The sequence below is a fragment of the Callithrix jacchus genome, chromosome 1, assembly GCF_049354715.1.
Source record: "Callithrix jacchus isolate 240 chromosome 1, calJac240_pri, whole genome shotgun sequence".
Taxonomy (NCBI): domain Eukaryota; kingdom Metazoa; phylum Chordata; class Mammalia; order Primates; family Cebidae; genus Callithrix; species Callithrix jacchus.
In genome coordinates, this window is record NC_133502.1 from 144207725 (window position 1) to 144232654 (window position 24930).

General features: G+C 35.1%; 1 protein-coding gene and 1 long non-coding RNA gene across 23 annotated transcripts in view; one reads left to right on the forward strand and one right to left on the reverse strand.

The window, feature by feature from the left end:
- The window catches only part of LOC118143050 (uncharacterized), a 50098-nt gene extending 39444 nt beyond the window's left edge, over window positions 1-10654 (reverse strand). For both annotated transcript variants that reach the window (XR_013535429.1, XR_013535433.1), the window contains exon 1: window positions 4698-10654. This is a non-coding gene — a long non-coding RNA (uncharacterized LOC118143050). The remainder of the gene's footprint in view (window positions 1-4697) is intronic.
- Window positions 1-24930, forward strand: part of ZCCHC7 (zinc finger CCHC-type containing 7) — a 264591-nt gene that overhangs the window by 157125 nt on the left and 82536 nt on the right. The window lies entirely within an intron of this gene.

Below are 24930 nucleotides of genomic sequence, written 5' to 3' on the forward strand. Positions count from 1 at the left end.
AGTGAATTTTTCTTGTGCAGGAATGTCTTCTTTTAAAGAAAAAGAAAAAGGCTGTCCCAGCCCTCGTTTTTTAAATAGAAACATTTTTTATTTAGAGCATCTTGTATTTTCTACTGAATATATCATAGTGTAGTAAGAGTTATGTTTTGCTTTAGGCATAATGGTTTTTAAAACAGCCCAGTTAATTACATAGATGAGTGTTTATTTATTTTATAAAACAGTTAATTTTAAAATAGCTTATCCATATGAGTTCTTTAAAAGGCAACTAACTCAATATTTTTAAATATGATTTAATTTATAATAAACTCTGCAAGTGAGGGAGGCCTTTAATCTTTATTAAGAGGGGGTGAATGATAATGAATTATTTTTGCCAAGACAGTTTTTTCCTCTTAAAACCCAAGTAATCCTATCATTTTCACTTTTTTCTTTTTGTTCCAAAAAGACGTGGTGAATGTTTTGCACTGTTTGTTGGCTATGGCTGTTATGAGAGTTCTACTATGATTGATTAGTGGAGGGCCACTGTGTATTTTTAATATATATTCACTGTGGAATAGAATTCAGTGTTGGATTTTTTTTTTAAGTGAGTAGTGAGGAATGGTGGAAAGCATTTGTTCCATTTAATAATTTATAATAGCTAACTTCCCAGTAAGGAGCCTACCAAAACATGATAGTTATATCTCACTTAGATGAAAAGTTGTCTATAAGGTGAATCAAATCCTCTTTTAATATATCATATGAATATATAAATCATTTTTTCTCACTGATTTTATGGGGTAAAGTGGAGATATATTCTAGAAAATAATTTGGTTTTTAAGGCAAAAAATCAAATTTTTTGGAGAAAAGACTCATTTTCAGATACAGTAATATGTCAGATTCTGAGTGCAAAGTAGAATTTTAGATAAATTTAGATAAAATTTTATTTTTGGCATAGTAACTTAATTTTTTTTTCAACTGAGTAACTTTAAAGATAAACTTTATTTTTATTTTTTAAATACAGTTATAGCCAGTAGTTTCAGAGTTTCATCCTCTCCTTGAAATGCTTCAGTAGAAAGAATATGTAACTCTTCTTTAATGTTCAATATCCTAATATTTTTAAAAAGCTATTTTTAAAAATTAAAAGATTGAAATAAAGGAATCTACATTTAAACAGTTGAAATTATAATCTTAAACTAAACTAGCAAATTATTAGATAAGCAAACCATTTCTTAGAAGCCATGTAACAGTAAACTAAATTCAATCCAGCAAAATATCGTTGAGCACCCACCTGTGCAGTGGACAGCGTTCAGCAGTAGAAATGTGGTATTGCCTAGGAGTAACTAGCTCACAGCCTAAGAGACAGCCAGGCACATAAATGGATACTTACAATACAAAGGGCAAGTACCTTGATAGATGAAAATATAGGACATCATGGAAATGCCTAGGACTCTGGATTCACTTTTGGGAAATCAGGTAAGACTTCTTTTCTCCAAGACTTCTTTCCTCCAGAATCTTACTTGATTTCCCAAAACTGAATTAGGACCTGAGAATAATTAAAGTAAGCTAAACAGAGGAAGGCCTCGAAGAGAGAGAGTATTGCAGGTTCAGAGAATAGCAGGTATATAGCCCAATTGCTATTGTGTCAGAGATTTATGTATAATTTGGTGTGGCCGGACCATAGGGTTTAAAGGTAATGGAAAATAGCGAGAGATTAGTTTAGAGTGGTAAAGTGAGACCAGACTATGAAGGGATTTATAAGATGTCCGAAAATTCAAGAGTTTTTCAGAGTTTTTTAGTAAGATAATGACAGGATCATAGTTACAATTTAGAAGTCAGTTTGGCAGAAGAGTGGAGAATAGCAGGGCAGATGATGGCAAGATCAAACTTAAAGAGACTGGTTGCTTTAGAAAATATATGAGAGGTGATGGTACCATTCTTCTAGATAGTGAATACTAGAGGAGAATCAAGTTTGAAAGTGGAATAGTATGAAGTTAGTTTTTAACATTTGATTTGAAGTGCCTGTAGACGATCTAATTTGAGGCGTCCAGAAAGGAACTGGATATATGAATATAGAGCCAAGCTTAAGAGAGAATGATGTTAGATATATAGATTAGGAAGTTAATCAGCATGAGAATGTTAACTGAACCCACTGGAGTCCACAAGGGTCTTCAGGGCTCTCCATCTTCATCATCAACATATGATAATGATTTCGTTACCTAATTCATCATGATTGAGCTGTAAAGGCATTGTGAAATATTTAATGTACTATACCAGTATAGGATATTATTAACTGTAATGAAGAGTACATTTACTAAAAACATTCCTACAAAACTAGTGTAGTAATCTCTGGGCCAATGTGGACTATCATTTGGGACAGGAAAAAAACTAGGTATTTTTTCCCCCTTTTTAAAGTTGTTATATTAAAGTTGTGTGTATTTAGCATGTATGCCATGATACTTTGAAATGTGTGCAATTGGCTCTCGGTATCTACACATTAAGCCAACAACCATGGATGGAAAATACATTATTTGTAGGTCAACTTCTTGTATTGATGGGTTCTGCAGGAATGATTGCAGGAACATCCATAGATTTTGGTAGTGAGGCATCCTGGAACCTCCGGATACTATGGGACGACTGTATATATTGTGGAATGGCTAAATTGAGATGATTACCATATGTATTACCTCACATACCTGTTTTTTTGTGATGAGAACACTTAAAAACTACTCTCGGCAATCTTTTAGGAATATACTCTATTGTTATTAACTGTACTCACCATGTCATGTAACAGATACCTTGAACTTCCTATCTAACTGAAATTTTGTTATTTTTGATAAGCATCTCCCCAACCGCCTCTCCACCAAACTCCTGGTAACCACCACTTTGCTCTCTACTTCTGTGAGTTCAGATTTTTTAGATAACATATGTAGGTAGACATAAATGTACTTTATGGATTTTATATTCTTTAACTCAAGTAGCCCTTCACACCTCACTTCAGCTTTGTGAAGAGAGGTAGGTATTTTTGTTGTTGTTCTCCAATTTTTAAAAAAATGTAGTGATATCTAGGAACTCCCAAAGTCTTTGATTGCTCACTAGTGAGTGACAAATTAAAACTTTGAAGAGGGACCTGGGTAGAGAGAAAAAAGCAAAAAAACATTTCAGTGAGAGATCTGTAACCTTACTGCATTCAATTGTACTTAGATAAGAATTACACCATTTTAAAAATGTATTCAGTTTATTTAAAACTTGAATACTCCATCTCTAACTCTGTTCTTGGTGCCTTGGTATCAGTACCAGAATGTTGTACAGTTTCTGAAAATTATTTGCAGTATAGCAGTTAAGGAAATTAAGACTTAAAAGCCATTGGCCCAGTTTCGATAAGAAATAAAGTTGGAAGTTGGGTGCAGTGGCTCACACCTTTAATTTCAGCACTTCAGGAAGGGCCAAGGAGGGAGAATTACTTTAGTCCAGGACTTTGAAACCAGCCTGGACAACATAGGGAAACCTCATTTCTAGAAAAATAAAAAATAATTAGCCAGGTGCAGTGGCATGTGCCTGTAGTCCCAACTACTTAAGAAGCTGTGGTGGGAGGTTCACTTGATCCTGGGAAGTTAAGGCTGCAGTCAGCCATGATTGCACCACTGTGTTCTATCCTGAAAGACAAAGTGAGACCCTGTCTCAAAATAGTAAAATAAACAAATAAATAAAGCTATAAATAAAGGATATATTTTCTTCATTTGACACTAAGACAAGTCATAAATCCGAAGAGTATTGCCTATTTATTAGGAAAAAAACCCTATTGTTTCTCCACTTTTTTATCTAGGTATGAATCTATTAAAATTAATTTTAGTGTTTTATATATAAGCCAGAATAAACAATAGTAGAATATGTTTGTATGATTCTTTAATATTTACATACTTCGACATGTCTTCTCCAACAACCCTTATAGTTCTCAGAGGAGGTAGTCAGAACAGGTATTAACCTAATTTTATTTTTGAACAAACAGGGTCAGAAGGTAAAGTCAGCTTGTTTCAGAGCTAGAACTTTTCCTATTAGAACCACCTTGCTTCTAGATGTGCAATCTGTTTAAACATTAAAATAATTCAAAATTGCAAATTAATGTTATTGCAGTTATTTTAATTTCCTGTCTGGAGTGTTTCAATAGTGGTTCCTGTATTATCTGGGAAGTTAAACAGAATGTTCTTTTATACTGTTTTAGGCTCTACAACTTCAGTTAATCCACATTTCCTACCTAATAACATTGTTTGGCAGCCAGGGATCTCTAGTTGCCCTACCCTTCTAAGTGCTTAGAACCTATTAAAAAGAATATTCAGTAAAGGCAGGGAAAAGGCCTTTTTTGGATACCTACGTGCTGCATATAGCTGAACCCTGCTAGGCGCCTTCATGTGAATCCCTGAAGACACCATGATGGAATCAATAAGCATGCCATAATTCAAGTAAAAGCTTATTATGAGTGCTAGATGATAGCCAGGTACTAAATACTTTTCTGATTTTACTGCTTAGGACATTGCTCATATATCTCTACCTGGAATGCTTTGTCTCATGTCAATCTGTCAGAAGTAAATTCAACCAGCCTTCAAAGCCAGCTCAACCAATACTTCCTTTGTAAAGCTTTCCCTACTTACTCTAACGAGTGATGACATAAAATTTTTACAACAACTTAGTTATTAATATTTTAGTTACTTGTGCATATCTCATACCTTCTTCGGTTTCTTTGTTATTGAACATTGTCTTCCCATAACCTTGAATATTGTCCTTTTCCCTTAGAAAAGGGAAATGTGGGAGAGGTAGGGAGGTGGTTACATCAACCAAATTTTTGCTTCTTAAAATGGTCTTTTGTTGATGTGAGTCTATGATCCCATTTATTGTAGTGACAGTATCTTGGTAGTGCGAATTACTGGGTACATCGGAGGACCTCAGAAGGGACGATGGTCATGTCCTCCAGGGATATATCCGAATATCTGAATCCTGCTGTGGAGCACAGTTCTTATTCTCTATCCTTGATCCCATTCTCTGTACCAAACATAGAGTTTACTTCGTTCCCTGTACGAGCCAATTCCCAGCCTCAGTAAGTCAGTAAATCCAGCAATAAAGAATTGTTCCCAGCAGCATGTTTTGTACACAGGTTTTCTAAAATGTTCAGCACTCTTTCAGTTCAGATTCCACCATAATTTATATGATCAATCAAGTACTGTTTTGTTTCTCTATAGCTCTGTTGGAATACAACATAATCAGAGATGTGTAGAATGTGGGACTTCTGGGTTTGCTAAATTTTGTGCTGAAGGAAAATGATGGCTCCATCATTTTTCCTACCTAACTCCTAGAAAGGCAATATGGTATTGTGATAGAAACATGTGCTTTGCAGATAAAGCTCTCAGATTTTGATTCCTATTCTTCTAATAGTGCAATCTTGTAGAGATCACTTATCCTCATAGTTAGCATAACTTCTTCATTTAAAAAAATTCTTTTCCTTATAGGATTGTTGTGAAGAGTAAGTGAATTAAGGTCCATGAAAGAATCTAGCATAGTGTTTAGCACGTAATAGTTTCTCCATATATGTGACCTCTCTCCTGGGATGACCAACCTGTCCCAGTTTGTCCAGGGTTTTCCTAGTTTTATCACAGGAAGTCTTATGTGTCTTGGGAGTCTCTCTCTCTCTCTCTCTCTCTCTCTCTCTCTCTCTCTCTCTCTCTCCCCCCCCTTTTTTTAGATGGGTGTTTTTGCTCTGTTGCCCAGGCTGGAGTGCAATGGCGCAATCTCAGTGCACTGCAACCTTTGTCTCCTGCGTTCAAGAGATTCTCCTGCCTCAGCCTCTCAAGTAGCTGGGATTGCAGATGACCACCACCATGCCTGGCTAATTTGTGTATTTTTAGTAGAGACAAGGTTTCACCATGTTGGCCAGGATGATCTCAAACTCCTGACGTGAGGTGATCCACTTGCCTCTGCCTCCCAAAGTGCTAGGATTACAGGTGTGAGCCACTGTGCCCAGACTCTCTTCTCTCTCTGTGACTTGACTTTTCTAGGCTTATTGGCCATTCTTTGAATAACGTACAGTCAGGTTTTATGTTAGACTTCAGACTTTTAAAGTAGCTCTGAATAGAGTTCCTTAGCTTGTTCGTTTTTACTTATTTTTTTCATTAATGTTTCAAGGTATATTACGAGGTTGCATTATTTAATTGCTTTGCTGATCAAGCCAAACAGACCTTTCATTTATTAGCTGGCCTGATATGGGGACAGGAAAGCTTATGAGTTACTTTGTAAAGTGATGGTTTTATTAAAAGTGGTAATTTTGATCAGCAGATCCATTGGTGGGTTCTGATTACCTTATAGAACTGGATGGTGTTGATAAGCTTCCATCTACTTGGAAGTTTTAAAATGTGTTCTTTTTATTAAAAGGACTTCATCCTGTGAAACCAGTTGTTTCAAATTGAAGTTCTTTCAGTCTAGGCATGGTGAGTTACAAAAATGATTCTTTGTAGTATTTTGGAATTGTTTTCTACCTTTGTATAAACTCAGATGTCAATTTAATGTGTTCAGTAAGCCAAGCAACCTTTCTAATGAAACAAGTATAATTATGGTTTATTTGTGGTTTTATTTCATTTCTCACTTTTTCCAGCAATCTTTCCTGTCCCTCAACTATGTTTCCTCTTTAATTAAAAAAAATCAAGTAGAAAACAAATATCTGGTGTTTTTTTTGTCAATGTCATGGTCTTATGTCAAGATCTTGAAAGGTATCTCTCCAAATTATTGTTCTGCTATAGTTATTTCTATCAAAGAAGTCCTCTTGTATAGCTATTTGTTGAATTGTGTACCTACTGAATTAGTCAAAGCTCTAGCTAAAACCATTTTTTTTTCTTTACCTCTCCCCTCCCCCAAAACTTGCTTTTGTTATGTATTGGCTTGCTAATCCTTGTGTTGAGCAGTATCAGACATCACCTTTCTTGGGGGCAGTTAGTCCACTCTTCCGCTTTCTTTGTCAAAGGGCTCCCTTAATAGGAGAAGTCAACAGGGAGGACAAAAAGGATTGAAAGTTGTATTTAATCAGGGTCAGAGAGGTGGTGTTCAGAGTGACGGGCCCACAGGCAGGCTGGCCTTTTATGCTTGCCGACGCAGATGGTCCCAGAGCATTCAGCTAAGTGAAGAGAAAGCTGCCCAGTGAAAGCTATTGTAGGGTAGCATCGTTACAGTTGAGAAAGGTTGCCAGGGGTAACTAGAGAGTATCACCAGTATCGTGTGATCACTAGGCTGTGCCATTGAAAATGTTAAACTGAGGATTGTATTGGGTCCCTTGGCATCTTGATGTTCATATGTAAGCAGTATTAGCTTACATTAGTGTTTTTAATTTAGTTTTTTCTGTTTTCTTCCCTTTGTTCTTTCCCTGCCTTTTTAAATACATAAAACATAGACTTATTTTAATTTACAAGTTTTTAAAACCCGCTTCTTGAAAATATACCATTTAATAATATATCTCTTATATATAGGCTTTATGGTTTGCTATAAACTATACCAAATTTTTGTGAATAAATTGGATTTATGAAAATGAGTTGAAAAACTTCTCATTTGAACAGTTCTGAGTTGATGTTCCTTTGCTGTGAAGCTGCCCTAGTATATCCCAAGGTGGATAGTTTTTTTTCCCTTTGAGATTTTAAGTAACTTATTTAAAAATATGGTAGTAATTACCTGGAAACAGTAGATAGCATTGAGTGCAGAGTTGTGACCAAGAACTCCCAAATATTTATGAAATCTATCTTTAATTTTTGCCTAAAGCAAAAGTAAAATTATGCATCCCAAATGAGCCATAACCAAAATAGTGTAACAATCATTGGTCTCAATTTAATATACTTAATATACTTTGAATATGATTTTAATATGCCAATTTTGGAATCCTTTAATTTCATCTTTTCTGTTGTCACCTGGGTATTTTAAGGAATTACTCATAGTCACATATAAAATGTAAACACAGTAGACACCTGCCATCACTAGGAAAATGCAGAGACTTCTATTTAATGTAAAAGTGAAAATTGAAATATAACTAACATTTAAGGCGAAATGATAATAACTTTGCAAATTATTATTTTAACTTACATTACCATCAACCCAACTTAAGTCACCCTTATGTCAGCCAGAGCTGATTTTGGCTTAATATTACTTTCTCACCTGTTGGGATAACATTAAGTGATGGCAAACATAATATCAATACTGGTATTCAAGAGCTAATAATCTGCGATGGAATTATTTTGTGTTAAAGGTAACTTTTAAAAATTAGTGTGTTTCAAGTGGAGCCAGGCTTTAAAACATCTTCTCATACCTCCACTTAAAAGTTCTGACTCTAAATTAATTTCAGACCTTTACTGGAAAATTTCAAATTTATGTTAAAATGAGCTGGCTGTTTCTTTCCTTTCATTAATATATAGCTGAGTCATTTTCATTTACAACAACTCATATTTCCATAAATAAAAGCATTTGTCACAAAAAAATTAATGAATCTAGTGAAATTTAGAACTAAGATTCCAAAAGGTCTATAGTTTTGGCAAGAAAACATTTTTTCTTTTTGGAAAATTGAACTTTTATTAAAAATCAACACAAAGTGATTTCTCTTTCTTTCCTGAAGAACAACTGAAGAATAGTAATTAAATTATGCTGTTCTTTTATCATCATAGTTTTTTTTTTTTTTTTAAGGAAAATTATTATATGATCATCTAAAGGATTTAGGGAAAAATACATCTGTATCACTGATGATGAGAATGGCCTTTTGGGATTTATGAATACAGATTGTAGTGTAAATGCAAATTTTAATTACATTGCTTTTTAAATGAATCTTGGTAAATCTAAAAAATTGACATAGCATTTTATGGTCCTTTATTATTTTTATTCTACTGATCTATAATTTTCTTCATCTACGTAAATGATACAGATGTGACTGAAACATGATAAACCGAATGACCTCGAAGAAGAAAAGAACAAATTTTAATTTACATTTCATACATTTTTATTTAAAATGACTATGTAACACAAACACAGTGGGACAAGGGAGATACACACATTTAAAAAAAGTTTACTGTAAACTTCAGCAGAGACTTCCTATCACTTTGGTCTTTGAATCATTACAGGTAACATGAATATGAGAGGAAATGTTACACATCTGGTAGTTACCACATGTCATCACAACAAAGATGAAAAAATTGTCTTTATGATTCACAAGTATTTATATGAATGTTACCTTCTTGATAGAGCTTAAAGTTGACTTTTTAAAGATAGTCCTTTTATACAATCAAACCATCCTATCAATGTGTATTTTTAAGTATGTAAATTATTACATGTGCACTTACAATTTTATACTGGAAATCAGGAGCCAGTAAGCTAATTTCAGTTTTGCCAGTTGTTTAAATTTTTCTATAACATGAACCAAAGCACTTTTTGATTCCAGCATTATGTTAGCAATAGTAATAAATGAGTGTTACTGGAATATTAATGATTGTAATACATAACAAAACTTACTAATAATGATGGTGTCAGTGAAGATCAATCCCTATATTTTAGGTATATAGCAATTACGGTGAGAAGGTACAACCAGAATAATCACAATTTATTTGTTATAGTGAATTTCATTTTATGAAGAACTGGCAGGTTTTAAAAAATCTGATACCAACTAACATACATTAAGAGGCTCTCAAATGCTTGCTGAACAAATTTAGTTTAAGATAATTTTGAGAGTTGGCTGACATAAGAAAAATGATAATCTTTAATGGAAATTGTTCCCTTTGGTGTTTATTTGCAAAGAGTTGGGAACTTTTTAAATGCTGTTACCCTTTATATTGGTCTGAATCTTATCTGCGAAAATTGAGAAGGCTGTTAGTAATTTTGAGCATTCCAGACTCCTAGGAAAAAAAGAAAAGATGAGAGTGGGATGGTAATGACTAGAGAGCTCCAAATGATAGAATGTAGGAAAGAACACTAAAAAATGGTGTCAGAGGGTTTGGGTTTAAGCCCACTAGAATGTGTTTATTACTTAGCTATAAAAAGATTGCTTATCTATAAAAAGATGATCTCTACCTGCTTTAAGAATTATTACATTCATGAAATTAGATTATGTGAAAGTACATACAAGTTGAGTATCCTTTATCCAAAATGCTTGGGACCAGAAATGATTTAGATTTTTGTATTTTTTTCAAATTTTGAGATATTTGTATTATATTCTTAACAGCTGAGCATAACATTTCCTTTTAATGCCGTGTCAATGCTCAAAAATGTTTTTTATTATTATTATTTTTGGAGTAGGGATGCTCAACCTGTACCTGGAAAACTGTAACATATGGTATGCATGTAAATGATGGTTCAAATAATCACTAATACTACTCACATTGCTGCCACTGCTGATGCCCGTTAACTAGTATCAGAAGCGCCTCCAGAAATGTTTATACTGTAGTCTCTTATCATTAGGGATTACAGTCCAGGATTCCCAATGGACGTCTAAAACTGCAGTTAGTACTGAACCCTATATACGTTGTTTTTTCCTGTACATACATACCTATGATAAAGTTTAACTTATAATTAGGCATAATAAGAGATAGAACAACAAGATAGAGCATTATAACAGTATACTGTAATGTCAGTTAATGTGAGCGTAGCATTGTACTCACCCTTCTTGTGTTGATGTGAAATTATGAGATGAAGTGAGGTGAATGATGTAGGCATTGTAAGCATTATGACATAGTGTTAGACTACTATTGACCTTAAACACTGTGACACCTCGACAGTTCATCTGATAACCCAGATGGCTACTAGGTGACTTACAGGTAGATAGGGTATATAGCTGGACAAAGCCATGATTCACATCGTAATGAGGACAGTGCAAGATTTCGTCACACTTCTCAGAATGGCATGCAGTTTAAAATTTAGGAATTGTTTATTTCTGGAATTTTCATTCAATATTTTTGGACTACAGCTGACCATGGGTAACTAAAACTGTGTAAAGTGAACCCACTGATAACAGAGGGCTATTGTATTTTAATATTTGCCAACACTGAGCATTTGAAATCAGCTACTTAGGTGGGAAAGATTATAAAAAATGGAGTAGATATCAATAGATGAACATGGTAGTGCTCTATCAGCCCTTTGGGAGCCCATGAGTAACCTATTATTTGGTTTTAGCAATTTGTCTTGATTCACTTTATCAAAATGGAACTATAGATGACTCATGGTAGGGTCTAGAATGCAGTAAATGAAAAAATAAACAAATGAGCTTCTTTGCCCAGTCACAGATTCTTAACAGTGCTGAGGGAATTGTCCGGAGGTCTTTGCAAAATCCTAAATTAATTATTATCACTATAACAGATTTTTCTTTACTTCTTCTCATGTAACATATTTTCTTCCAACAGATATTTTTAATTGTCCTCTTCAGATCAACTCTAGCAGGTGACATTTTAATAATGTAATGTTTAAACAATGCTTCCAGCATTTACCTGATGAAATTAGGATAAAATGCCATTTCTGACTGGTTACTAGCTTCTAAACAACAGCCTTGTAGAATCTGCCATTCACATTCATGAGTCAGCAGAATTTATAAGTTATGATAGGTCATGGATCTTCATTTTTTCCCAAATCGTCAAAAACACATTCCAAGTGTGGTGCTGCTTTATGTACTCTTTCTTTATGTACTAGCCAACAACCTACAATGGTAGTTCTCAACTTGTGGTCTGTGTACCTCTGGGAGTCCCTAGTTCCTTTCAGTGTCCCTTTCTTCAAGGTGAGATCTGTTTTCATAATAATACTAAGAAATTATTTACCTTTTTCATTGTGTTGACATTTGAACTGATGGTAAGGAGTAAGGAATAAAACAGCTGGTTTGAAGGCAATTACATCAAACCTCATAGTATTCAATATGTTGTTTCTACATACCCATAGTTTTTTTTTTTTTAAGCTAGCTAGTTTCCTCTTAGGGATGTTATTGAAGAAGCAATAAAAGTAATTTTATTAAGCCTCAATACTTTAGTACATGTCTTTGAATATTCTATATGATGAAATGGGAAGTACTATACACATAAAACAAAACTCGGTGAACCCCTATTTTCCACATGACCCATTCATTATGTCACAAAATTATGCATGAGTGAAAAATTCATTCACTGTCCAAGAGAGACCAGTTTTAGATTTTACATTGTAACTAACCTTTAGGAAACTCACTTGCTAATTTTGGTGTAGTGTGAAAGAACAGTATCCACAGGTATCCTAAAAAGCAATTCAAATACTGTTTTCTTTTTCAGCTGCATAACTGTGTAATGCCAGATTATCTTCATATTATAGGGGAAAATTAGTTTCAAACCTCATAGGTTCTTAGTTAAATATGAACATTTATAACAAAAGACAAGTTTATTAACGTGCATATTTTATATACACATGGGAGACAGCCATGGAATTAGTAGTTTTCAAGGTGGCTTTGAATTCAGTTCATAGAGCATTTTCAACAAAGAACAATACGTTTTAGAGAATACAAGGCTGTGGAAAAGGGTTTTGAATCTGTAGCAGTAGTAAATTGTGAAAGGGGAAATCATTACTGCAGGTAAAGGCTAGTTGGTGAAGCTTATTAATATGGATTCCTTTCCAGGTTAAAGTTGGCTTCAGTGGTTAACCTTTGTTCCTCCTAGTAGGGAGGTGGGCAGGATACCTTTTGTCTTTGCAAATGTATATCTTGATTTAGGCAAATGGAGGGCAGAGAGGTTTCTTGCATCTGCTCCTTCATAACTACCTTCAGTAGAACAATCCTTCCTATTTTGGGGTAGCATATTCTGGTTTCCCAGAACATACTTTAATCAAAACAACATATTACAGCAGATTAAATAAAGAGTCAGATATGACAATTCAACTATTTACTGTAAGCCAGACATGGAAAACATTTGAAAAATACAAAACATTGCCACTCTTCTCATTTCTTATTTTGAAAAATAGATTTGTTTTTCATGAAAGCGTCACTTTTATTTTTTATTTTTAAATTAGTGGAGAACTATTTAATTTTTTTTTTTTTAGTTTTAATGTCAAGTATGGGAGATACTAATAGTAACAGACCAAGTAAACAAAGGCTCTTTGAGGCTCTCAATTTTTCAGAATATAAAGGGATCCTGAGACCTAAAAGTTTGAAAACTGCTAATCTCTCTCTCACTATGTGACTTGCCTGCTCACCCTTTGCCTTCTTCCATGATTCTAAGTTTCCTGAGCCCTCACTAGACGCTAAGCAGGTGCTGGTGCCATGCTTCTTTTGTATAGCCTTCTGAAGAATGAATCAAATAAACCCTCTTTTCTCTACAAATTTCACTGACTCAGGCATTTATAGCAGCATAGATTAAAACTTTATTAGGCCAAAGGGGATAGCTGGTCCTAAAATTTTAAGATTAGGAACTATACTTTGTGTTCTAGTTAGTAAGTATAAAAGCCCTGGATGAGAAATTTATCTGAGGAAAGCTTTATGGCAAATTAGAGGACTCACGAAACTAGATAGCAATGTGTAATGGAAGACATCTCATCAGACCCCCTTTGAGCAGTTTGCTTTTGTCATGACTTTGAGCACTGTTCTTTATGTGTGTTCCTCCATTTCTCCAGTTGTAAAATAGGACCATTTTACATCAGCTTATCCTCTACAGATCTTTACAGGGATTTTATGAGGATCAAATGAGTTGTTATACAGAGAATGTTTAAGATATCTCCTCACAGTAGATTTCCAGGATCCTGTCTAGGGTGATCACAGTCAGTATGGGGTTAAGACACAGATTCAAGAGGCATATCAAAGGAGATCTGGTAAGATTTAAAGACTGGATGAATATAGGGAATAAACAAAAACAGCACGGCACATGCCTATCGTCCCAGCTAACTACTTGGGAGGCTGAGGTGGGAGGATCACTTGAGCCTGTGAGGTTGAGGCTGCCACTGCCCTTTAGCCTGGGTGAGAGAGTGAGACCCTGTCTCTTTAAAAAAAAAAAAAAGTTTGTTCTAAGGGCTTAATTGTCAATATTTTAGTAACATATTGGAGGAATTGGAAAGAAAAGCAAAAAAATAGATGTTTAAAAACCCAGGCTTTTATAGTCCTTTGGATATATACCCAGTAATGACTATAAATCGTTCTACTATAAGGACACATGCACACGAATGTTCATTGCAGCACTGTTTACAATAACAAAGACCTGGAAGCAACCCAATTCCCCATCAATGATAGACTGGACTGGAAAAATGTGGCACATATACACCATGGAATATTATGCAGCCATCAAAAACGATGAGTTCGTGTCCTTTGTAGGGACATGGATGAATCTGGAGTACATCATTCTCAGCAAACTGACACAAGAACAGAAAATGAAATACCGCCATGTTCTCAATCAGGTGGGTGATGAACACATGGACACAGGGAGGGGAGCACTACAAACTGGGGTCTATTGGGGGGAATAGGGGAGGGACAGCAGACAGAGGGGGGAGCTGGGTAGGGATAGCATGGGGAGAAATGCCAGATGTGGGTGAAGGGGAGGAAGGCAGCAAATCACACTGCCACATGTGTACCTATGCAACTATCTTGCATGTTCTGCACATGTACCCCAAAACCTAAAATGCAATAAAAATGAATAAATAAATAAATTTTTAAAAAAAGAAACCAGGTTTCTAAAGATGAGTAAACTTAGGGAACTAAATGCTTGAAAACTACCAAAAAAAAAAAAAAAACCCCAGGCTTTTAAGATCAGGATTGTAGGATTGCAGCACATAAGTTAAAGAAAACAGGTAGGGTATGGATGTCTGTTTAAAGTTGGCCTTCAGAAAGCAGAGGAGTTTTCTAAGACAATAGCCAAGCATCAAAAAGAAACTTGAATTAGTATAACATGTGGGGGGGAAAATGGGGGCAAACAAAAAACACCTGGATTAGCCTCTGATGGTAGGGCTGGTTATACAGTTTGTGGGATACAGTGTGAATGAAAATGAAATGCAGGCCTTTGTTCAAAAAGCAAGGGTGAAAGAATAGTTAAGAGTACTAATGTTTAAAGCTTTTTTTTTTTTAAGAAGGAAAACATGGTAGAGTTAATAGCAATAAAGAAGTAACAACACAAATTTAAAATTATGTTTGTCGGTGCCATGATTTTATAAAAGGTAGTATATAGATAATACTTGATCACTGTGAAATCTTGATTACACAGCTTTCTAGGTCTTTTTTCTGCAAATTCATTTCTTAGTCATCAAAATTTATACTTTTATGAAGTTTCATTTTTAATTTATATAATTGGAAGTAATGTCAGTTATGTTTGGCAAGTGCAAGATTACAAATATTTTTTGATGATTTTTTATTTTGAGGAAGGACCTTGTACTGATGCCCCTGTTAAGAACATTATATAGGCTGTGACATTAGGATAAATTTCTGATAAATTATTTCAAAATCTAAATTTAGAACATCTAGAGGTAATTTTTAGAACAATTTTTCTGAACGCTTTAACTATACAAATTAGTTCTGTGTGTAAATTTAATTTTAAATGCAAATTTATACAGTGGTATTTAAATATTCTTTCTGCTATTTCTTGTAACTTGGAAGCTATACAAGAATCCAAATGGCTTCATGACTTGTATATAATTCAGAATGTCTGTCTGTGCATCCTGCCTCTATATCTTCAGGTATATGGAAACATTAATTTTTCTCATTAACAGTTGGTTCATCCAAGTCCTCATGTAAAAATATTCTTCAACCAAATGTGACAATCTTTATATTCAATTTCTCTTTCTAAAGCTATTGATAATTGGTTTGCAATGTTGCAATGGTTCATAAAACTGGAGATTCTAAATACCTTGATGAATTCTGATATATTTTTGGTGCCATGACTTGGATACTTTGCAATAATATGCTGACAAAGCTTTTACTCTATGAGTGCCAGCATTTCCTGTCCTGATCCTTAGGCTGGAGAGTTAATATTTGCGCATATACTGCTAGGATAGATTCCTGGGAAATATGGGTACTTTGACTTTCCCCTGTATATTCCCAGTGCTGAGCTACTCCTCTTTCTTTGGGCTGCTGCCATCATTGCCATTGCCATTGCCAATTTGGGCTCAGTCCTGGCCACTTCTTTGAGTTCCCTATGGTGTCCAGGTCTGTCTCAGATATTCACATTTGGACCCAGGCAGCCAGTCCAGCTGCTTAGTGCATATGCTGATACTTGACATATTTTCTCAGTTTGTGCTCCATTGTCCTGCTGGTCTTCATCTACAGAGTACAAGCTTAAAGTCATTAAAAATTTCAAGATGGCAACAAAGGACCATTCAACTAAGTAGAGGCCCCTTCTGAGAGAGCAAGCCCATGTGTGACTGTACAAGTTACATACTCAATAAGCTTACTCTATCCATTTATATTGTGAAAGTACTAAGACTGCTAAACTGCCTTTGCATTGCTCTGTTTGGAACTTGACTAAGATCAACTATTTGACCTTAATAGGACCTATATAGTTATTAGGGGCAGAGACATGGTAGTTTTCATGCAGTTGTTCAGTGAGTTAATGTTTTAAAACATGTTACCTTCTTAGTAAGACCTGATGCTCCTCTGAGAGCCTTATGGCAGCTGAACTTTGTAGCAGCCAAGACTATAGCTATTTAATTTGACTGGGGTTCTAAAAGGAAGGCTTTTGAAATGGAGTTCAGACAGATTGTGCTCTTAAAATACTCTTGTTGATTTAGTTTGCTGTGTTTTATTCTATAGCTTTCTTTCAGTTACCACTTGGATTTTATTATTTCTGTTTTTTTTTTTTTTGGTTGAAAGAAAAGGATCATAATTATTATTTAGCTCTCACCACTGGCTGCTTGATATGGCCCACTGTTCATCAATGCTGATAACCAGAGTTTTAGTTGTCATTGATACCATATATGTCCCCCTTAATCTTGTAATCTTGTACCTATGTTAGAGACTTTTTTTTTTTGAGACGGAGTTTCGCTCTTGTTACCCAGGCTGGAGTGCAATGGTGCGATCTTGGCTCACTGCAACCTCTGCCTCCTGGGTTCAGGCAATTCTCCTGCCTCAGCCTCCCGAGTAGCTGGGATTACAGGCACGTGCCACCATGCCCAGCTAATAGTGTTTTGTATTTTTAGTAGAGATGGGGTTTCATCATGTTGACCAGGATGGTCTCGATCTCTTGACCTCGTGATCCACCCGCCTCGGCCTCCCAAAGTGCTGGGATAACAGGCTTGAGCCACCGCGCCCAGCCCAGAGACATTTTTAAAGAAGAAAATCAAGAAAAATGTCTCATAGTCTTATTTGTCATTTTTTTCTTCTTTAAAACATCAACAGATTTTTTCTTAGAAGTTTTTCTAACTAAATGTCTTTTGTCCTTGGTAAAATAGACAAGAGTTGAAACAAGCAATGTATATGATAGGTAAAGACATCCAAGTCAAAACACAGACCCCAGATTGTACTCACCCACTTCTTTGCTTCCCACAGTGTGCTTTCTATGTTGTAAAATGCTATCTTCAATGAACTAAAATCGCAGTTACTGTTTGATCCTCCTCTTCTCCTCTTAACCTTGGCCAAAGATACTTACATCAGGACTTCCTAACTGATGTGCCACACCCATTACAACAATAAGTTACAGTGAGCAAGATACTGATTTCTTGTGTTCTCAGGGTGGCCTGGCAGGACCTGGAGCTTCTGGGTCAGTTGTATCTGAACCTGTGCTGCTCTGTTTGCCCTAATGTACTCTATAAAAACCCTTCCTTGAACGCTATTACATGAAAAAGGTGAAAGTACTGCCTTAAACTTCAAATGAAAAGGAAGTGAAATTCCACAATTAAGCAATTACCTTTAACCACTTACATAATTGGTATTGTTTTTGTTCTTTTTCAGTTTTCTAATTTAGTCAAGGTAAACATCTAAACAGCAAGTAATATACAGATGAAAACAAATTTTGAGATTTGTAGTCTGGTAACTTGTTTTCTGATTCTTGTGTTAACAGGAACCAGAGGCCTTAGTAAATGAGAGCTATGACTCTTAAAGACATTATTAAGCTCTGGATACTCAAATTGTTTTATCCCCACACTCATTGGGTGAAAGATTTCAGCCTACAAGGAAGAAATTATACCAGTCTATAGAGTCTCCTCATTGTAGAAAAGTTTCCATTTTTATACTTTTGAAGATAACAAAGCAGCTCCATTGATTGTGGTTGACAATAGCAATCTCTATGTTTTTGCTAGCAACATACGGATCATAAGTAGAACATATTTCAAAGTTACATGTTTTCCAAGAGGAAGTGTACTGAATATTGAATTTGGTTAGTACAAAAAGGTGTTTTTTGGTAAAGAGATTAGATAACTGAAAATTTAGATAAACTCTAAGAAAGTAGTTATTTACAAAAAATACACCAAAGAATAAAAAGATAGTAAACATAGTCATAATGACTGTAATTGCTAACTATGTATTCAGTTTATCTGAGGGGGCAGGAACTTTAGCATCATTTAATGAACTCTAATTTACTTAGTAGTTTTTCTTAAAAGTGTCTTGTTGCAATAACGTACTATTATACTTTATGTGTGGTTTTGACTTTTTAATGGCAGTATCTTCTTCATTAGCTGACTCTGGAAAATTTGTAAGTATAGTGTCCCCTTGTTGGCAAAGAAAGGGATTCTCATATTCAGAGTTTACTCACAGCTGCAGTTGTGAGCTGCCCTCTCCTGGTCATCTGTGCCTTCCAGAAGTCCCACTGGATACTAAGGAAAATCATGTTTTGCCAAATACGTGGATGTTTTAATCGTCTTTGATCTTAACATCATCTTATTTTGTGACACTGTAGTATAAAGCTCAGCTGTAGCTCCTTACTTTTCATCTCTTAAAAGACGTTGTTGACAGAGAAGATGGGTCATATTTTTTTCTCCCACGTTCTTGTAGGCATTCTATCCACCTGAGATTTTTGCCCCATTGCTTCAGTCTTAATGGACAAATTTTGTGCCACCTTTGTTTACTACATTGTTGAGATTTACTTAGAAGATGTTTTTAGTTTGTCCATCCACTTTGGGGAAAAAATATTTTCAGAACTATCTTAAATAAGTGGATTAACCAAGATGTTTTTTTAATAGAAGATTGTTTTTATGTATTTTCTTAAAGATGAGCATCAAGCCGGGCGTGGTGGCTCACGCCTGTAATCCCAGCACTTTGGGAGGCTGAGGCAGGTGGATCACGAGGTCAAGAGATCGAGACCATCCTGGTCAACATGGTGAAACCCTGTCTCTACTAAAAATACAAAAATTAGCTGGGCACGGTGGCGCGTTCCTGTAATCCCAGCTACTCAGGAGTCTGAGGCAGGAGAATTGCCTGAACCCAGGAGGCGGAGGTTGCAGTGAGCCGAGATCGTGCCATTTGCACTCCAGCCTAGGTAACAAGAATGAAACTCCGTCTCAAAAAAAAAAACAAAAAAAAAAGATGAGCATCAAATTTTCTCTACTGTTAATAATTCATGTTGTGTATGAGTTTACTAGTGATTCTTCTTAAAACCAGTGCTTATGTTTTTATTTTTTCTCTATTCTTCAAGTTCTATCCTTTTTTTAGACTCTAGACTTGTGGACCTCTGAGATTTGCGTCAATTATGGTGCTTAACAAACTTTAATACCAGAATTCTAGAAGCATACTTTCTTGTTGAAAGTAGCAGTTTATCCCAGCCTTTTCCTGTTATTTATCAAATCTTTCTCTATACTTTTATATTTTGCATTTTTTAAGTGGAAGGAATAAAAAAACTTGTGGTTTTCATTGTATTTCCCACTTAAAGTTATACCTTGCTACTAGTTGATATTTCTATTAAGATTCATCAAAAACTTTTTATGACATGTGATTTCTAAAGTTCATATATATTCTAGTAACTCAGTACAACTCATTATTTACTAAGGAAGCATACTAATATTGCATATCCTCTTTAATATCCTACCGTTAAGAACAAAAGACTAGAAGACATTAGGCCTTTTCATTTACTAGTTCTTTTACCTTTTAGAAAATTTTATGTGATACTTTACGTGGCAAATTTCATTGTCCACTACACACATACATTTGGGGAAAACTAAGCGTGCAAAGATTTGGATATATGGAAATTCCTTCTTGAATTGGCTGGAATTTCTTTTCCTTTTTCAAGTTAAAACAGAAAACCCAGCCAATTAATTCAGTTTTGAAAGATTTTAAGACCCTAATCAATACTTTAAAATTACTTTTGAAGCAATTTATTAAAAGAGTAACTTTTAAAGGTAGAAAACATGAAAATCACATCCAAATCGTGGAAAGGAGTTATTTACAAGGTCAGGGTATGTGCCCCTTCTTTCTCCAACCAAGACCTTTCCTGAACTTGGTGACCATGGATGAATGAGTGCCCAAGATTCTTTAATTTGATATATGCATTACATTTTTAAAATCTTAAACTAATATCTCTCTTTTCTTTGGTGTTGAGATTGTTTAAACCTTTTGACACTTGATTTTGAATCCCTGCTATCATTTACTAGTTGTGTGACAGACTTGCCACCTTCCTTCTTTATAATTTGGAGGTAATATTCCCACAATGGATGTTTGTGAAAATTAAACATTAAAAAAATGAATATTAAATGCATTTCGTAAACCACTAAATGGCATACAAATGTAAATGGTATTACTTATATAATGCATTTAATTTTAAAAATATATATGACATTCCCAAAATGGAAAAAGGTATTATAGTGTCTGTTAAATCAGACTTAAGGGAAGACTTGATTTTTCTTCCCATAATCAGCCAATTACATTAATATGTGAAAACGGTGTACTGATGAAGATATATTAAATAGTTTGTGTGTGTGTGTGTGTGTGTGTGTGTGTGGAGGGCAGTGAATTGTGTAACTTCTATGTTTTACTGTGTGTTATATAGGTACCACAGCAGAATTTAAATAGTTAAATATTTGTTCCCTCATCAAATTGTGGCTTCCTAACTTAACTCCAGATTGCAAAGGACTAGAAAAGTGGGCATTTAATATATTACTTTTTATTTTATGAGTTTTCTTGATACATAAATTATGGTTTGGGATGTATTTCCTCATAAGTACAGAGCTAGCACCGTAAATTACAAGCAGTAAGATCTTTGCCTCACTTTATATTACTTAGGCAACCTTCTATATACTGTTTTCTCTAGTCCTCTCCATAGCAGTTAAACTTGAACTCTCATCAGAGAAATAAATATTTCCTGTAAAATGAGATGTTAAAAGCTATATGTTGGAAGTGTAAGAGCAGGTTCTTCTAATGTTTAGGAGTTAATGTGTGAAAAAAACAAGCTTTGTTCTGTGTGTTCTTGCATTTCAGTCTGTATTTCTGAATTTATAAATGTGTGTGGCAGTGTAGGGTAGATGATAAATTTTGTAGCCTAGGAAACCCGTGTCCCATCAGGAGAGAAAACAGATGTTCTTCCTCCTAGTTAAGAACTACATCTATCCATTTAGCAATTACGAATCTCTTCCCTTGATAATACTCTTGAGAAAGGAATCTTTGAGCAGACAGGATCAAGAAGCACATGACTCATTTTTACATTATGGGAATGAACCCTTTTACATTTGCCCTCTCCTTTTTCGTTCCTTCAGTTTAAAATAAAAGTAATTAGACACTGCAGTTTAAATCACAAGACTACCTTATAGGACTAAAGGTATTCTTTACTTCCTAGGATCCTAGGATTGCTAGTAAAGGGACTCTTCTTTACTTCATAGGATCAGCAAATAGGAGACACTGTCAAAGATCATGAAAGAAAGTTCATCCTTTCTCTTGTCCCCAGTCCAATTCAGCCAAGTTTTTTCTAGCCATGTCTTTATTTAATAGTTTCTGATTTTAGCTTGTTTTGATTGAAATTATATTATCCAAGTCTTGTTTATGTTTCTCTGAAAATGAAACAGAAAATCCTGTTAATTCTACTTAATATTTGTATCTCTTTTTGTCCCCATGCTACTACTGTAATTGAAACCCTTATCTCTTACCAAAATATAATCTGTCATCTCGTTGCTTCTCTCTTTAAGTTCCTTTCATGTTGCTGTTGGACTGATCTTTCTAAAATAGAGGTCTCATCATGGCTTTCTCTTTTCTGAATACCCTTTTCCTTTTTCAAAGACTTCCTATTGCCTATAAAATTGAGGATAGCATGTTTAACCTAGAATTGGCACCCCTCAGTGCTGGCCCTGTTCTGTTTTTTCAGCCTGTATGCCATAGCACTCTTTCACATGAGCCAAAGTGGGTGATTCAGTCTTTGATACTTCACTACCTCTTTTCCTATCCTTAAATCAGTCTCTGTCTTTCGGATGTCCGTCTTCTCTTCCTTCATCCTCTTCCCAAATCCCTGCATGATGAATTCCTACTTGTTCTTCAAGATCTTACCATGATGTCACTTCTACTTCTTTAAGGTCAGACATAGAAAGATAAAGAGTAGGGAACTGTATTTCCTGTAGCAATATGGCAAAAACAACACTTTAATTCTTTTTTTAAACTAAAATAGTTTTATTTATGTAGTTCACCCAAGAAAACAGAATGACCTTCCTAAATGCAAATACTGAATATGTAAAATTTCATTTACCATACCTAAGAAAATTCTGCACACCATCCACTTAGGTATCAAGAAATGATGCTATGACCAAAATGGGCAAAGGAAGAACAAACTGTTACAAACTGTGAAACTCAGAGGAGCTAATAGTACAATCGTCCTTTTTTTTTTTTTAGATTTAGGGGTGTGTAAAGAGCTATAAAGTTCTTGACAGAAAGGATTTGATAAATCATCGGGGAAAGTAGTTAATGCTTTAGGGTAAAATATTTGAAAATGGAGCTTTTAAAATATATAAAAATAGAGCTTTACTCTTTTTACTTCTCTTTTTAATTTTTAATATTCTCTTTATGATGCTAAGCATGTTGTTGGCACTAGATTCAGTTTTTTAAATATCTACCAGCTTGGCATGGTGGCTCATGCTTGTAATCCCAGCCCTTTGGTAGGATGAGGTAGAAGGATTGCTTGAGCCCAGGAGTTTGAGACTAGCCTAGGCAGTAGAGCAAAACTTCGTCTCTACAAAAAATATAAAAATTAGCCAGGTATAGTGGTGCACGCCTGTAATCTTAGCTACTTGAGACCTAAGGTTGGAGGATAGCTTGAGCCAGGATGATCAAGGCTGCAGTGAGCCGTGATTGCACCGCTGCACTCCAGCCTGTGCAATGCAGCAAGACTTTGTCTCAAAAAACAAAGTCTAACAGTGATGTTGATGTTGATGTTATTTGGAAGATAACATGAGACTTTACCCATGCATACTGGGTTTTTGGGAAATATATTTAAGTTTTTCTGTATAAATGATTAAAAAAAAAGTTATATTGAGAGATAGAGGTATCCCACCCGGAAGACAGTCCATGGGATATGCCAATACAGTTAATTTATCCATTCAGGCCCAGTCTCAAAAGGCTTTGGAAGATGGGTTGTAAAGTTCATTAATCATCATTTTTTGGCTAACATCATTAGTATAACATAAAAAGTCTGTGATTATTCTGATGATCTATTTTGATCCTTAGAGACAGAACTAAGGATTAAGGTGAGATGAATCGTCCTAGTTTACTAGCAAAAACAATGTACTCAGCCCTAGAAAAAAATTCTCTACCACTTATATTCAGCATTTGATCTTGCTGAAAGTATTCTCTTCTCTTTTTATTTTTATGATTTCTATTAATAAAATTGCATCTGTCTCCCTTTTTGCGGGGGGGCAGGGGAGAATAGTGCCTTGCTCTGTCTCTCAGCCTGGAATGCAGTGGCATGATCACAGCTCACTTCAGCCTTGACCTTGACCTCAACCTCCTTATCTCAAGTGGTCCTTCCACCTCAGCCTCCTGGGTAGCTAGGAATACCATGCATGGCTAATTTTTTCTTTTTTGTAGAGACAGGGTCTCACCATGTTGCCCAGCCTGGCCTTGAACTCCTGGGCTCACGGGATCCTCTCACCTTGACCTGAGATTATAGGTGTGAGCCTGCATCTTCTTAAAGTTGAAGATTTCCTCTATGATCATATCAACCCAAGTTTCTCCTTCTCTAATTGTTACAGCATTTCTTATAATGCCATTCAAGTACCATCACTAACTTGATTGGAAGTTCCTCAGCACAGAGACTGTTTTAAATTTTTTGTTCTCCACAGCTTAACACAGAGCCTAATACAGAACAAATTCTTTTTTTTTTTTTGTAGGAAGGGAGGAAAGGAGGGAAGGAGGGAGGGAGAGAAGGGAAGGAAGGAAATCAGGCAATGAGAGAGACATTGCCGGCCTGAATCTAGAGGTCTACAAGTTAATTTCTTTTTTTTTTCTTTTGAGAGAAGGAAAGAAAAAAAAAGTAGTGAAGGAGAGGAAGAAAAAGAGGGAGAGAGAATGGAAATGTTGCTTTATTCTAAAAAAAAAAATGGGTATTAATAATGGCCAATCAATATTTCATTTAAACCTATGAGTAGGTGTGATGTGGTATTGACAAGAATGTATATTTTGTGTATTTAAAGTGGAGAGCTCTATAAATATTTATTAAGTTTACTTGTTCCGGATCTGAGTTCGAGTCCTTGATATCCTTATTAATTTTCTGTCTCGTTGAGTCTAAGTCTCTATGTATCTGGGTGTTAGGATTGTTAGCTCTTATTGTTGCATTGATCCTTTTACCACTATATCTTTTTTGCTTTAAAATCTATTTTATCAGATGCGAGAATTGCATCTCCTGCTTTTTATTTATTTATTTATTTTTACTCTCCATTTGGTTGGTAAATCTTTCTCCATCCCTTTGTTTTGAGTCTTTGTGTATCCTTGCATGTGAAATGGGTCTGGATGTAGCATACCGTTGGGTTTTGGCTGTGTCTTTTGATTGGGAGATTTAGTCTATTTCAATTTAGGATTACTGCCATTTGATGTTAACTGACTATTTTATCCATTCGTTGATGTAAATTCTTCTTTAT